Genomic DNA, 16,030 nt, shown 5'->3' with positions numbered 1-16,030 from the left:
GTCGACACGTCTAGTCTGGTCATGTAAGTGTTGGATACGGTTTTCTGTGATACTCAACATCGAATACCTTGTATTGTTTTTGTCTTAAAAACACCATTTATTGAAATTTCTCAGCAGGTATTATATTGCACTATGTTTCCTGTAGGATTATGTCTTTACTTTTTTCTCTTTCACTGTCTTGTATAATGTGTTATAGGGTTATGCATGTATTTAAATAATCTGTGTTAGCTCACCTGAATATAACGTCTCATGGTGGCCTTTTGTGCTCGCCTTTTGTCTTTGTCGTTCGTATTTAACATTTTAATTTGTAAACAATTAAGAGGCCACATTACACTAAACACATAACAGACTCTTACGCATACATACACCATTCTATAGAGCGCATACCATTCATGTTAAATACAAATACAGCGTATTTTAATTTTTCAATTCATTCTCTTATGTAAATGCAATACACCATTGTTCAATAAAAGTTCAAAAGGTCCAGATTTCAAACCACAAAGCCTATTAAAATAATGAAACTAATGGATAACAGTGGGACGAAGCAATGCCGAGCAAGAAAACCGCGCGACTGATCAAGAGCCCGCTCCTGGTAACCGACAGGTCATCACCTCGTACATGATGTTTGGTGCGCTACATGTTGCTACATTAAGACCATATTAAGTAACTCAATACCACTTAAACAAAATAAACAAAATACAATGAGGGTAAATGCTTTATTTTACAAAACAAACTAACAAACTCCGTCTAATTAAGCGCGCAACGTGTAGATCAATCATGCGCACAAATACACCATTCAACAGCGCGCATAATATTTAAACCATTCATGTAAAATGCAGATATAAAAATACAAGTTGACACTACCTACTCTTTAGTAAACAACTTTACATATCAAAGTTAAATAATCTCACACACCGTTTCAAACAAACCACTTCATAATGCCTTTTTCACTATATTCTCTAATTTGGTATGCCGCTATTTACTTCAACACTTCTGGTATTTTGCCTGGTCAACGATGTTAAAACCATTTTTTAATAGTTCAAACATAAATTCCGCTTCCATGTTCAGACTCGTCGATCTGGTAATTGTTATTGTGCTGTTCCTTCTCGGCGAATGTCTAAGCGTCTGTGTGACGGTACCGACACTTGGTTCCGAAGGGGCACGATCCTTTTGCTTTGTTGATACGGCAAGTTTCCGTGCATTGTCTCAAAGGACACGACTGTATTTGTGGCGTGACGTTGCATTGTCGTTTTTGGATTATGAATTGAAGTTTCATAATTGGTGAAAACGTCATGCTTTCATAAAAAAACAACAACTAACTTTTACCATTATCATTAAGCGATGTTGTCCGGTACTTATTCGGCGGATATACATGATGATGGGGAAGGTACCATGCCCTACTGGATATACACTCACCGTTGCCCTCAACAGGCTTTGCGTACACCTTGGCGATATGGTATCTTTCTGTACAGAGCATTATCTTTCAAATCATTGAAAAGTTTATCTAACAACTGTTCCAAACGTTTGACGGCTAAGGATTTTTTATTAAGCAAACTTACCTGTTCATCACGCCAAGGTAGTCGTAGTTTGTATTGCTCTCGATCCTTCTATTTAGAATGCTCCATCATGGACAATGCACGGCGATCTTTTTGCGACATTCCTCCTCGATTGTCTAACCTAGTCAGTAAAATTCATATCTGTTTTCAACCTCACTATGTACTTCTAACTTTTGTTGAAAATTCACATTGCGGGCGGAGGCCGAGGATTTCCCTGTGGGACTAATACTGCTCCAATTTACCGTATTGCGTACGGAGGCTCATCCCGGTTACCTTTTCTCTCTTCCTCTACACAGAAAGACTCTGGAGTATCACTCCCTATGAGCAACTCTACCTGTGTGGCATTAACCTTTGACAGTCATATACCTGCCAAATGCTTCCACTTACCAAATGCCGCTGAAGTCAGAAGAGACTGTAGAGATTTTGGCAAATGTTCGACAAACAAAACTTTATTTGCGTCGATACTTTCGCGACCATCTAGAGAACTCACCTTATAGTTCAGCTGCATGCCAGATATGCGCTGGGTAGACTGATTAACAGTTGCTAGTGTGAAATCGCGCATAGTACCTTAAGCGTTTCATTTTCTTATTACACTACACAACACAACGTGATATCGTTGCCTTCATTTAACAAGGCATATGTTTCCGTCTGTCCGGAACCATATTTCACAACAACAAGGACAATTCGTAAACTTACTTTGAAGGCATCTGATTTTGTACAACAATTGCTATACAATGAGCTATCGTCTGCACACCGACCTACATCAGCGACGGATCTACGCAGCCAAGTACGAGGTTTCTGTCTACAGTCTTTACCTCGCAACAGCGACTCTTTCAGCAGCACTTGCTTGAATTTAGACAATTGTCACATAATCGGATCTTTCTAACAACACATAACCTTGCATCATATTCAAGAGCTTTGAATTTGTCACAGTTAATCAACTTGTGGTTCTCCATATAATAAACACAAGATAAGTCCCTAATTAACCTAAAATGCCATTCGCCAGAGTCATTGCCTCTACGTGCCCTGTCATTGCTATCAGCTTTTGGTTATGGATAGAGTTACACATTTCCCCCGGTTTGACCCGAAATGCCCTGAAGCTCTCTGCTGAGAATGACCTGGTTTAAAGACAGAGATTGGTAGTCCAGGGGGCAGTCTAAAAAAAACCTGGACTGCACTCATTGACTGGACTCGTGAACTGGACTCTTGGACTGGACTCGTGGACTGGACTCGTGAACTGGACTCATGGGCTGGACTCTTGGAGTTGGACTGATGTTACAAATGGATGTATTTTTAAATGCTTTTTTTGTCAATTGACTAATATGTTTCAAAGTACTTTTGTTTTTGGAAATTAGTAACTTTAGTTTTGCCAAACTAAAAAAAAACAACAGTATCATTTATGGTAATATTCAATGTTATTTATTTGCTGCATTAGTATTTATAATAAACTGAATATTTATAATGAGGGTTTCATTGACATTTGTAAGACCATTATAATTAGTTTTGAAAGTAAAGCAACCACTGACACTTTTATTTTAAACAATATTTTATTTTCAAAATGTACATAAACATACAAACAGATGTCAATACATAAAAGTATGGATACACATTAAATGTCCTTGCGTCTTGAAGTACTTTTTGTAGCTTTATTACCTCTTCTAACTGGTTAAGTATGGGTAGCCATTGTCATAAGGTTCATACTAGGTTAATTAATTCCTTTATGTCATGTGAGCAATCTTTGGAGTAGCCCAGGTTTACTGTCCGTCACAACAAGGATGTGAGCGCATATTTTGTAGGTTTTCCATCTTAAACACTTTTCATCACACATTAAATTTCCATTTGACTGTACACTTGTCACTCCATGTGGCGAAGTGGGGTTTGATAAACTCACTACAAAGTACTGGTTGTCATCACCGCCTGGAGCATATACAATAGATCTTTCAATTTGTAATATTTTGGATGCGTTGTCATATATTTTCTGCACTATTTCGAAAAGTATTGTTGTTATCCCGGACTGAGATATTTCGATTGACATGGATTTTTGAATGATGCTTGTTGACGATTTTGATGATTGTCGTGAATCTGCTTGCTGCTGTTTATGGTGAACCTCTTCTTCAATGACTTCTTTTTATATGCTCACCTGAGCACAACGTGCTCATGGTGACCTTTTGGGATCGCCTTTTGTCCGTCGTCCTTCCGTCGTGCGTCGTCAACATTTTACCTTGTGAACACTCTAGAGGCCACATTTCCTATGCGATCTTCATGAAACATGGTCAGAACATTTGTCCCGATGATACCTCGACTGAGTTCGAAACTGGGTCATGCTGGGTCAAAAACTAGGTCACTAGGTAAAAAAATAGAAAAACCTTGTGAACACTGTAGAATACACATTTGATGCCCAATCTTCATGTAAATTTTGCCAAAATGTTTGTCTTAATGATATGTTGGTTGAGTTCAACAATTGTTCCGGTCCGTTGAAAAACATGGCCACCAGGGGGCGGGGAAGCATTCCTTATATGGCTTTAAAGAAACCGTGTGAACACTCTAGAAGTCACAATTTTTGCCCAATCATCATGAAACTTGGTCAAAACATTGGTTTTATTGATATCTCGGATGTGTTTGAAAACGGTCCAGATCAGTGAAAAAACATGGCCGCCAGGGGGCGGGGCAGTTTTCTCTATATGTATATAGTGAAAACATTTGAACACTAGACGTCACATTTTTGGTCTAATCTTCATGAAATTTCGTCAGAACATTTGTTTCCTGGATACGACGGTTGAGTTTAAAAATGGTTCAGATTGGTAAAAAAACACGGCTGCCAGGGGGGGGGGGGGGTCTTTTCCTTATATTTATATAGTAAAAAAGCTTGTGAACACTCTAGAAGTCACATTTTTTGCCTAATGATCATGAAATTGGGTCAAAACATTGGTTATGTGGATACCTCGGACGAGTTTGAAAATAGTCGTGAACATTTGAAAAACATGGCCATAATAACAGAGGATTATTATGTTGATGATTGGTTGGGGATGAAGTGCAACAAACGTATTTTTTCCATCTGAAAACCCTTTATTAAATATTCTTAAAATTTTAAATAGTAATATTGATTTCACAGAAAAATACTTAGGGGAGAAACAACTGTATACATATTTATATAACAGTTTAGAGTCAGGCCCCAAATTCCTGTGCTGGCCACTTTTCACACATTTTGTTGCGCGTAATTTAATGACTGCAGACCAATGAAATAACCATTAGTCACAGCAGGTACCTCGTTATCTCTGACAGTTGCTTGATGCCTATCCCCTTGTTAAAAGCCCTTTGCAGTGAACAGCATGGAACAGCAATTACTATACAGTGGTATCAAGATAGAGATAAACACATAAATACATCTGTCTGGCATTTATTTTCATATAAAAATCAGCATGCTGACTGCATAAAAAGAACAGATTACAACATTGAAGCAAGCTCTTGAAATAGCAAAATAATGTACTTATATATTTCCAAGAAAGGTTTATACAATATATATATATAAATTTAATGGGCGTGATATTTCATATTTCTTAGCTTTAAGTACAGTGATGCCTGATTGAACTTACTCAATATGGCTATTATTTAACTTATAACTATCACAACGTCCCAGTGTATATTATGAATATCAAGAAGAAAAAGTTAAGATATGTACGTAAAAATATCCTTTAAAGCTTAGGCAACAACTGTTGTCAAAATTCAATTATATTGATCAATAAAAATAGATTTAAATATTCTCCAACTTTACTGTTGAACATTTATTGACAAAAAACTATCTTGTCTACATGTACACATATCATATCACAGATATACTTTGTTCGAGAATTAAAGAGATAGAGAAAATGTACTTAAAACCAATTATTTGCGATACTTATGATATTAAATGCAGATTGTATTTGAGAATAAATTTCACAATTAAAATGCATTTTAGTTTCGCATTGGTTGTAAATAAAGAGTAGAAGCGTAGAGGAATTGTTTACAAACAACACTTACAAATGTGAATAATTAACAAAAATTAACTCTTAAATGAAGTATGAAATTTCATTTAAAATCATAAATACAGATTGATATACAAAAGTCACGTAGGCCTACATGGATGATATGTGAAATACAGTATTATGTGAAAGTCAGAAATACCATTATTCTAATTAATTTTATATACATACGTCATGTATGATATGTGAAATGCAGTATTACTTGAAAATCAGAGTATCATTGTTCTAAATAACTTTGAATGGAAAAATAGTTTAGTTCCTTTGGGTCTCAGGTGAGCGCCTTAGGGCCCGTGGCCCTCTTGTTTCTGCTGCTTTACTGCTTGGTCTCATAGATTAAATCGCACTTTCGGTACTTTAAGTGAGCTGTTTTCTTGCAACACTTCGTGATCTCCACAAAAAATTATGGACAAGTTTATTTGTACTTGTTGTTTCATAATGAATGATTTCACTCGTTCTACACATTCTGTCAATGTCAAAATCCATGCTTAAAGGCAGCATTCGATGCTTCATTGGAATTCTGGGTATTACTTACAGGTGGATATCCCAGACCAGACATTGCTCGTATTTCTGCAGTCATGTGGTTTTTAATGAGAATTGATTTCTCCTCTAAGAAGTAGATATAGTATTCCTGTCAATTTGTGTCTTTTTATCCATGTGTCTTTTTATGAACACAATCTTTCATCAAATTCTTCATTTGATAGACAATCCACCACATCCATTTTCTTTCATTTTCAAAGTCTTTACCGAAGATGTCTGGCATATATTCTGCAGGTGTTGCCTTAGTTATTCTTAGCTTGGACAGTTGTGATTTTACATTATCCCGCATATGTAAATCACATAGTAAGTGTATAGCATTTGGAAAGATTCTGTTTAATGCGCGCTGTAAGCTGACTTCTCCATCTGTACCAAATGCTAATAGTCCAGACAAAGTGGCTTTATTGTTTACCATTTTTGATGACAGTTCAAAATAGGAACTTTGAAGTTTTCTTTGGTGAATTAATACGGATCCCAGCATGACTGGCGGAATTCCTGTTTTATATTTTACCTTAAGATGTCGGTACGAGGTAAGGGTAACCATGTAGTTACCAATTATAAAAGTTGGGTCAACCCCGAGAATGCAAACATTTGTTGGATTCGTGCAAAATACTTCAAGTTCTTTTAACTGTGTTTCGTTAGCCATGAAAATTATCAACTACGGCTCTGTGCATAGTTCATAAATGAAAGGATTTCCTATGTTTGATTTTTCAGATGAAATCTTGCCCATTAAAACTTTCAACTCGTCTTTATCATCCACATGCTTTTTAGCTTTTTTAAGTCTGCATTTTGTTGTGTGTTCCGGGGTTTAAGTCCCGGACCAGATACAAGTAAAGTAAAAAGTAGGAAAGGGCCATAACTCATCAAAAAATGTCCAACCGGAATTAAAATCACAAATTGTGTAAGTTATTTCTGAAGAGTAGCGATAGATCTAATGAGATTCGATCCCTCTTTATTATATATTGTCAAAAGTAGGGCCATAAAGTTGTCAAAAAGATCCAATAAAAACCATTCTGTTGTATTTTGGTATAAATCTAATCAATAGTTACTGAGGAGTAGAAATAACAAAAAAGGTTACGGACACACAGACACACAGACAAATGCATCCAAACATCCACCACACACAGATGGTAAACCTTAAAACAATCCCCTCTGATCAAAGACCAATAGGGGAAAAATAATAACTTTGTTTATAAGTTTCAATAAGGCAACATTGTTTACAAAGATGTGTTGCAGTCCAGTCCACGAGTCCAGTCCACGAGTCATTGTGGTGATTAATTCTTTTTTTTGTGGACTGTAATTTTTTGTATCACCACATTGGAGAAACTTATTTATTTCCAAATAAGAAACAATTCATTTTAATAGTTTAGTTAGTTTAATATTTTTTAATATTCCGTTAACAAATTAACATGATGTAAATTTTAAATAAATGCAATAACTTCACTGTTCTTCACTGGTTCTTAACTGGTCACAATCCGTACTCAGTATCTCCGTTATATAGTGAATAGTCACGTGGTACTTGTTCCTTCAAACTCTGTCGGCTCCGACGGCTCTGGCGTCTCTGGCGGTTCCGACGGCTCATATTGCCCGTTGATCAGCATCGCCCTATCGACGGGAATATTGTACACATACATATATATATATATATATATATATATATATATATATATATATATATATATATATATATTATATATATATATATATATATATATATATATATATATATATATAGTTAACTCGCGTACTTCGCGACACTCCCGACCAAGGAGACACAAAAACATTTTATAAATCAAAATAAGACTAAAATCTATTTCCCAATTATTAATATATATCATTATGAAATGAATAACCTAGGGCCACAATAAATGGTGATATTAATCTCATATCAAATGATAAAATAACAAGAAATGTCATTTCATGAAATAATTAAATATTAACTTAATATTTCATTATAAAGTTATGTTTTTATTTTAATTCCACTCGTTCGCGTACTCCTCGAACATATTCTGCATGTGTGCAAATACGTCTCTTGGATTTGTGCACTTAAGATCGAATCTATCAGTGTAGGTGAAGGAGGCTGTTTTTTTCAACATTTATTACTTGATTGTCTTGAAATGTAGTCTTTATTTTGAACGTAACGTTAATCAATTCCACAACAGTCTCCTCATTTCCGCTAAACTGCGGTATATCATTATCGCCTGTTGCTTCCTCGGGTTCAATCATGTTGAAAGGCACTAAATCAAAGCACGGTTCAGATGATGTCTGTGCTTCCGCCAGTTGATAGACCTCGTACAAGGTCGGCTCGTAAAACAACAGACCCTCATCTGCATGCAACGACGAAGATGGTGATGGCGACGCTGAAATGCCCTGTTCCTCACCATGCGACGCCGTGGACGATGTGCTACTCATGCCGACGACATGCGGCCCGGGGGGGGGGGGGGTTCCCCAACGATAACACTGTCCAACCAATTATCAAAATCGATTTCGTCTTCCGAAATATCCGAACATATACAGCTTTCAGTGAGAGGAATGCGATGTTGCTGAACATCTTCCTTCTCAACTGTAATGGTTGGCTGATGAACTCTCGCTGGGGTGTGATTTTCCGTCTCGGCGTTTATGATAAGTTGTTTAACACTTTCCTTTGCTAGTTTCTTGTCAAATCCATGTTTGTGCATTACATGTTTAGTGACATAACTTCGTCGAATAAATTTCGATGTGCATTCTTCAACAACACATTTAAAGTATAATAACGTTTCTCCATGCTTTTCCTTGATATGTCGAGAAAGATTCCTTTTATTTGAATATTTTTACCACATGTATCGCATTGAACATCACCCATGATTGCAATTTATAAAGTGCATGTTAACAGTATGCGAGAAAAGAACTGACCGATTCAAAAACTGTTGCAAACTATATACGTTATTTTGGGGGTTGTGCAATTTTCATCATTTCCGAATTATGAATGTCGATAATGTCATGTTTCTTTCCGAAGCGCTCCTTCAGTATGTCGACAGCTATTCGATAGTTGTCATTACACAACCAAAGTCCTGATATTGTCCTTTTTGCTTCTCCGCGGAGCTTGCTCTGTAGATAACTAAATGTTTCTATATCGGACAGACTTGCATTTTTGTTGATAGGTCACTCAAGACTATCCCAGCACTCCGGCCAGTTTGCTTTGTCGCCGAAGAATGATTTCAGTTCAAGTTTGGGTAATTTAACTGACGTCGAACGTGATTCGATGGGAACGTCAGCTACCTTTTGATGTCTTTTCATCATATACTCCATGAATTCATGTTGCTGTGCACTTTGACGTTCGGTGAACTCTCTTTGATGGAGACTCTGCTCCAAAATGAAGGTCTTCAGCTCCTCTTGTGCAGGAAGTACCTTTTTTTCTGTATCTTTTTTACTTGCTAATTGAGAAACAATGTTCATGCTTAACTGTTCCATCAAGCTAACGTATCTAGTAGCTCTGTCACATAAAGACCTATCCTCGTCCATGACCTTGTCAATTTCTTTTCATCGTCCCCACTGTCACCTAATGCCGAAATGAACTTTTCACACTGTATTTCGACCTTATCACTATAATTTTCTAACATCTGAACACACGTGTTCACTTCATTTTTGGTTTTGATTATATCCACACTTTCTAAGTCTTAATTAATGATATCCTTGGCAGAATTTATTTCTTTTTCAAGGCTGTTTATACTGTAAATTTGCTATTGTTAATTGAAGTAGTTTTCCTGTAAGACACAAACACGAATTTCAAATGTAATATTTTTCACACGTAAATCACTAACTGCTGGTGATTTACGTTAATGATTTTTGCATGCTTAAATTGTTATATATCTATTTGTTTGATCGTTCCGTCCATTTGTACTTTAAAGGCTTTTAGTTCTTTGATTTGTCACGCACCGCCCTTTATCCTGATTTTGCATTGTCTGCATTAAGTCCTTTCATTTCGCACACACTTATATTTTTTAGTTCGTCAATGGTATAATTATCCGGTTTGCAGGGCAATTCAATGCAGCGAGGATTTCAATTGTTGTAGTAGAATTCATGTTCGGAATGTATTTCATTTACTCCCAACATTGCTTATACTTATAACACAACACTTTAATAATGTTTTTGATCTTTATTGTACCTTTTGTATGCCCCCCCCCCCTTCGAAGAAGAGGGGGTATGATGTTTTTCTGACCAATTGCAAATTCCTAATTTTGGAATGTTGTCGGTATCCGCTCTTCCTGTCTCTCATTTTTTTACAATACAATTTTATGCGTCGTATTGTTAACCTCATACCAAAGAGGTGTCCCAGAAAAATCAGGGTGGCGACGGTACAGAAAAAATGAGATCTCTTGTTTTCAATTTTGTGGCTGTATATAAAGCCTGTTGCATATATGCATTTGCCACCGCGTCTTCTTGTAAAGGCGAACCTTATACAGCGGATCATCAGAATTGTTCTGCTTGTTAAGTTTGTTTCGGACATACTTAATTCATCTTCTGAGTTCAACGCCGTACGTCAGATCCTAACTTCAGCATCGTATAACATTCATCACTCCGAGTCTTATTTATACTTAATTCGCTCTTTATGAATTATTCTAAATTTTGCGTTCCTTAATTTATTTGTTGCTCGCAATATTCGTTGAACCAACCTCTCGGTTTCACTTGCCTTTGTACTCGAATCACACAATATGGTTACATAAAATTATCCACTTAATTTAACCAAGCTTCATCCAGCTTTACTACACTTTCATTTAACCAACATCAATCTCCTTCAAATTATGTCAATCATGCTTCAATCACTTTGTAAATAAATATGTGAAATCAACTTCAATCTGCTTCAAAATAGTTTAAGGTCGCCGTGGTGTCATGGATATGGTGTCCGCCTAGCGACCGGGAGGTCACGGGTCCGATCCCCACCGTGGGAGCGTTCTGTAGATCGCCCCCAAAGACACCAAGTACTAGTTCTAGGCCCAGGAAACGGACTCGAGAGCGTCTATATAAGCCCTAGGCTTTCGATGCAATCGAGCTAAAATAAATAGGTTTAAACTAAAAACTAAAATAGTTCAGTGGATCTTCAATCACTTTGTTTAAATCTATAAATCAACTTCAATCTGCCTCAATCTCACCATAAATATAATCTAGAAAGATATAATAACATCAGTGCAGATCATTCCTAATTAATGTTTAATATTCTTTATGTTCTTTAGTAGTCATATATAATTGTGGTTCGTTAAATACTATTGACATTAATCAAGATTGTGTGTAACGCTTATAACTCTTATTACGTTAAACATCATTATTTTAATGTTTTATAAATCGGTGATCACTACACAAACATACATTTCTGAATTGCTAAAGATATCGTTGTAATAACATACCTTACTTAAACCCATTTATGCCTAGCGTCTAGAAAAAAGGCCTTGGCAAACAGCGTACACCCAGATGAGACGCCGCATGATGTAGCGTCTCATCAGGGTATGCGCTGTTTGCTTAAAGGAATTTCTGTAAGAAATATTCTTAATATAGAAACACATATACTAGACATCCCTAATTTTGGAAATAAATTGATAAAATTTAGAAGGATGGGAGAGTCCATTAGGCATAAATGGGTTAAAATCTCCAAGCTGCACCCATAAAATCCACACACTCTTTGCAGCCACGATGTTCCGAGATCAAACATTCTGATGGCTATTTTTTGTCTGATCATTATGGTCGATTGCACAATTTTAACCTATCTCAACTGACAGATTCACACGCCCTGCACTCATACTATTGCAGTATAACGTTTCTGAATTTCTTAATAAAATCCAGACCTTTTAAACAACGATGGTGGGTCATGGGTGGAATCTCACGGTTGAACAGCTATTGACCGGGTCAACCTACCCCTTGAGACTAAAGTTCAGGGAAACGACTACAGAGAAAACTCTAGAACAGCTATTCTTGTGACATTGGTGTTAATGTTCAGCAAATAATCATATACATTATATAATTTTCCACTTTTTTTCAAACTACGTCTTTATCCGCTCTGTTTCTTATGGTTGTAAGGTGCAATTAATATTCTAGCAAAAGGTGGGATTTAATTTTTAAATACTTTCTTCAGCGTTTTTTAATCGTTTTCGTTCAACTAAGGTTAGTTAAGTTCGAACCTGCATATTTAACGGTTCCATTAAAGGTCAGACCCGCAAACAAATTTAATCAACAGATCTGATTTACAACTGTGTTTTTTAACGAATGCAAAAATTCATTTATTCATTCAGGCGGGATTTTTTTCAAACATTTAATATCACATTCCAAAATGTCTAAGTCTAGGTTAAACAGGTACGCACAAAATAACAAGGGACAAAATTGTCACAAAACCAGGTTTTCATTGTGAAAAAAAAATCTGATAAAGGGAGGAAAACTCAAACTGAACTTTTGAAATGAACAAACAAAATTAACCCCCTTTGTAAGTTTGTTTTTAAAAAAATCTATTTTTAGTCGTGGCGACCTTGACATTGGAGATATTGACGTGATTCTTTCGTGCGACACACCGCCCCATGATGGTGAACAAATGTGCCAAATGATTTTAAAATCTCACAATGAATGACATAGTTATGGCCAGGACAAGCTCATTTATGGCCATTTTTGACCTTTGAACTCAAAGTGTGACCTTGACCTTGGAGATATCGACGTAATTATTTCGCGCGACACACCGTCCAATGATGGTGAACAAATGTGCCAAATGATTTTAAAATCTGACAATGAACGACATAGTTATGGCCCGGACAAGCTTGTTCCGCCCGCCCGCCAGCCCGCCAGCCAGCCAGCCAGCCAGCCAGCCAGCCAGCCAGCCAGCCAGCCAGCCAGCCAGCCAGCCAGCCAGCCAGCCCGCCCGCATTCGCCAATCTAGTAACCAGTTTTTTCCTTCGGAAAACCTGGTTAAAAACCGTCAATACAAACAACTAACAAACACTCTTATTTATAACTGTTCTCTGTTTTATTTATGAGGTTAACAGTTTGAATAAGCACTATGATAGCGGTATATAAACTATACATGTATATAATGAAAACATAACAATAGTTCACAAACCCTAGCTTGAATGAAATGAGCATATAATATATATCATCCATTCTCTATGAAAAAGGTTTTTCAAGCATGTGCGTAAAGTTCGTCCCAGATAAGCCTGTGCAGTCAGCACAGGCTAATCAGGGACGACACTTACCCGCTAAACTAGATTTTTTGCTAATGAGAGAATTCCTTTAAACGAAAATTATCACACGGACTCTAGATGGGGTATACGCTCCGTGATTATCATAAAAGCGGAAAGTGACATCCTTGATGAGCCTATGCGGACTGCACATGCTAATATGGACGACACTCCACGCACAGCATTAAACCCCCTTTTCAACCAGAGCGCGGCTCATATCTATAAGTTTATTCTGAAAAAAAACATTTTAAGGGAAGAGAATCATGCGTAATGAAGTTACGCTTATAATGGTTAAAATCAAGTTTCGTGAAAAACATTACATGAGGCATAAGCATATATGAACTGGTATATGTTTGAATTAAACATTTGCACAATCAACATATGGCTAACATATAAATCGTCGTGACATAAAGAACATCGGAAACAATGTGCAGAATATTATATTAAATTAATTAACCTTTTTCCTCTTATGACATACATGTGATCATTTTGAAAAACAACAACATAACTCTGTATACTTTCTTAAACGGGTTATCACTTAATTTCTACTGCACGTATATAATTTCACGCAAAAATTACGATACATGTATTATCTACTAATCATTATACGATTTATAATCACAAACCAAAACCTGGTAAAAACTTTCAAAAGTCCGTTTGTAGCAAATGTCTTAATAAAGTCACCTTTAACACGTTTAATTCAATTTTAAAGACTCAAAAGTTTTCAAAATGATGTTCGAACAAGGCTTTTGTACTTCTGCTGCTTTCTACGCATGCGCGTTCGACGCTTTTAGTGACACCAGGTGGGCCACATGAAAACACACCCACTTTACGTACCTGAAACAGATTACCATAAAAAATAATGTGTTAATGTACATCAGATTATAGTTACACGATTTTGTATGTGTTATCCGATAACATAAGATGCATACGCTTATTATTATTATATATGATATGTGTATATGTATGATGGTATTGGGCTGTATTCTATAAATTAAATAAAGTATTATCAAATAAGAAGCGTGTATTATTTTATTCGTGACGGTCTTGGTGTATGACTTACCGTTGGATGTGTGCGATACACGACCTTGGTGTTTGACTTACCATTGGATCTGAGCGATAATGCTTTTTCAATTTGATTTTCCGAGGGGATGTGCGCTATAAACAGTCTTGGTGTTTGACTTAATATAAGGTGTGCGCTATGCACAGTCATAGTGTTTGACTTACCATGGGGTGTGAGCTATACACGGTCTATGTGTTTGACTTATCATAGGGTGTGTGCGAAAACCGGTCTAAGTGTTTGACTTACTATGGGGTGTGCGCTATTCACGGTCCGGGTGTTAGACTTATCATAGGGTGTGTGCGAAAACCGGTCTTAGTGTTTGACTTACTATGGGGTGTGCGCTATACACGGTTCGGATGTTTGACTTATCATAGGGTTTGTGCGAACACCGGTCTTCGTGTTTCACTTACCATTGGGTGTGCGCTATACACGGGCCTGGATGTTTTACTTACCATAGGATATTTACGATGGACAATCTTGGTGTTTTACTTACCGTAGGGTGTGTACGGTGCAGGGTTTTGAACATGCTGCTCAGGTGGGGGCGACCGAAGTGCGTGTTGGCTTTCAGGCTGGTGAACACGCTCTTCCCGCCGGACAGTTTCTGGAAATGCTCCTCGCAGATATACTGAAAAAATAATGTCACTTTGTTTTACCATATAGAACTGAATAAATGATTGCGTGTTTATTGCGAAGTACATTATGGAATTTACCACAAGGGGCTTCATTTTATTATGACCCACATTGTGTTCCAGCACTCCTACCTAATGACTTCGGAAAGGCAGGGCGAATTTTAAGTATAGCTTTTATTTTCAACTATTTTAGTGTTTATTGAAGGATTTTTGATTGGGTTATGGTCTTGTATTGTGGGTGGAAAACCGGAGTACCAAGAGGAAGCACCATATATCGGGTATGATGACAACATATCAAACTCACATGTGACGAGAGCGGAACCCTGATCTCCTAGCTGAGAAGCGCGAGTACGCTGCGCTAATAGGACAAGCGCACTGTATAAATGACCCTTCTCACATGCATTAAATGTACATCGTTAATGTCTACCATTATATTATTATGCCCCCCTTTGAAGAAGAGGGGATATATTGTTTTGCACATGTCGGTAGGTCGGTCGGTCCGTCCGTCCACCAGATGGTTTCCGGATGATAACTCAAGAACGCTTACGCCTAGGATCATGAAACTTCAAAGGTACATTGATCATGACTTGCAGATGACCCCTATTGATTTCGAGGTCACTAGGTCAAAGGTCAAGGTCACAGTGACTTGTTCTTGGATGCAGTTTATGCTTCCAAAGGACCACATTTGCAGATTATATTATGTACTGGTGTCGTGGGGTCTATCTACCAGGGCTGGCGCTGTCCCAAAATTTCTTTGCGCCAACCAATTTTTAGCTCACCTGAGCGATAGCTCGAGGTGAGCTATTGTGATCACTCAGCGTCCGGCGTCCGTCCGTCTGTCCGTCCGTCTGTCCGTCCGTCTGTCCGTCGTCTGTAAACTTTGTAAACATCTTCTTTCTACTAAACCATCGAGCCAATTTCAACTAAATTTCATGTGGAGATCCCTAGGTCATGGGACAAAAGAATTGTTAAAAAAAAATTGATCACATAACCAAGATGGCCGCCATGACCATATATGGTAAAAACCTTAAAAAATCTT

General features: G+C 37.2%; 1 protein-coding gene across 1 annotated transcript in view; it reads left to right on the top strand.

The window, feature by feature from the left end:
- Positions 1-16,030, top strand: part of LOC127842768 (beta-1,3-galactosyltransferase 5-like) — a 194,666-nt gene that overhangs the window by 7,713 nt on the left and 170,923 nt on the right. The gene's annotated exons all lie outside the window — the stretch shown is intronic.

The sequence above is a fragment of the Dreissena polymorpha genome, chromosome 8 (genome assembly GCF_020536995.1).
Source record: "Dreissena polymorpha isolate Duluth1 chromosome 8, UMN_Dpol_1.0, whole genome shotgun sequence".
In the NCBI taxonomy this organism is placed as follows: Eukaryota; Metazoa; Mollusca; class Bivalvia; order Myida; family Dreissenidae; genus Dreissena; species Dreissena polymorpha.
The sequence above is the reverse complement of the archived record's forward strand: the minus strand, read 5'-3'. Positions and strand labels throughout refer to the sequence as shown.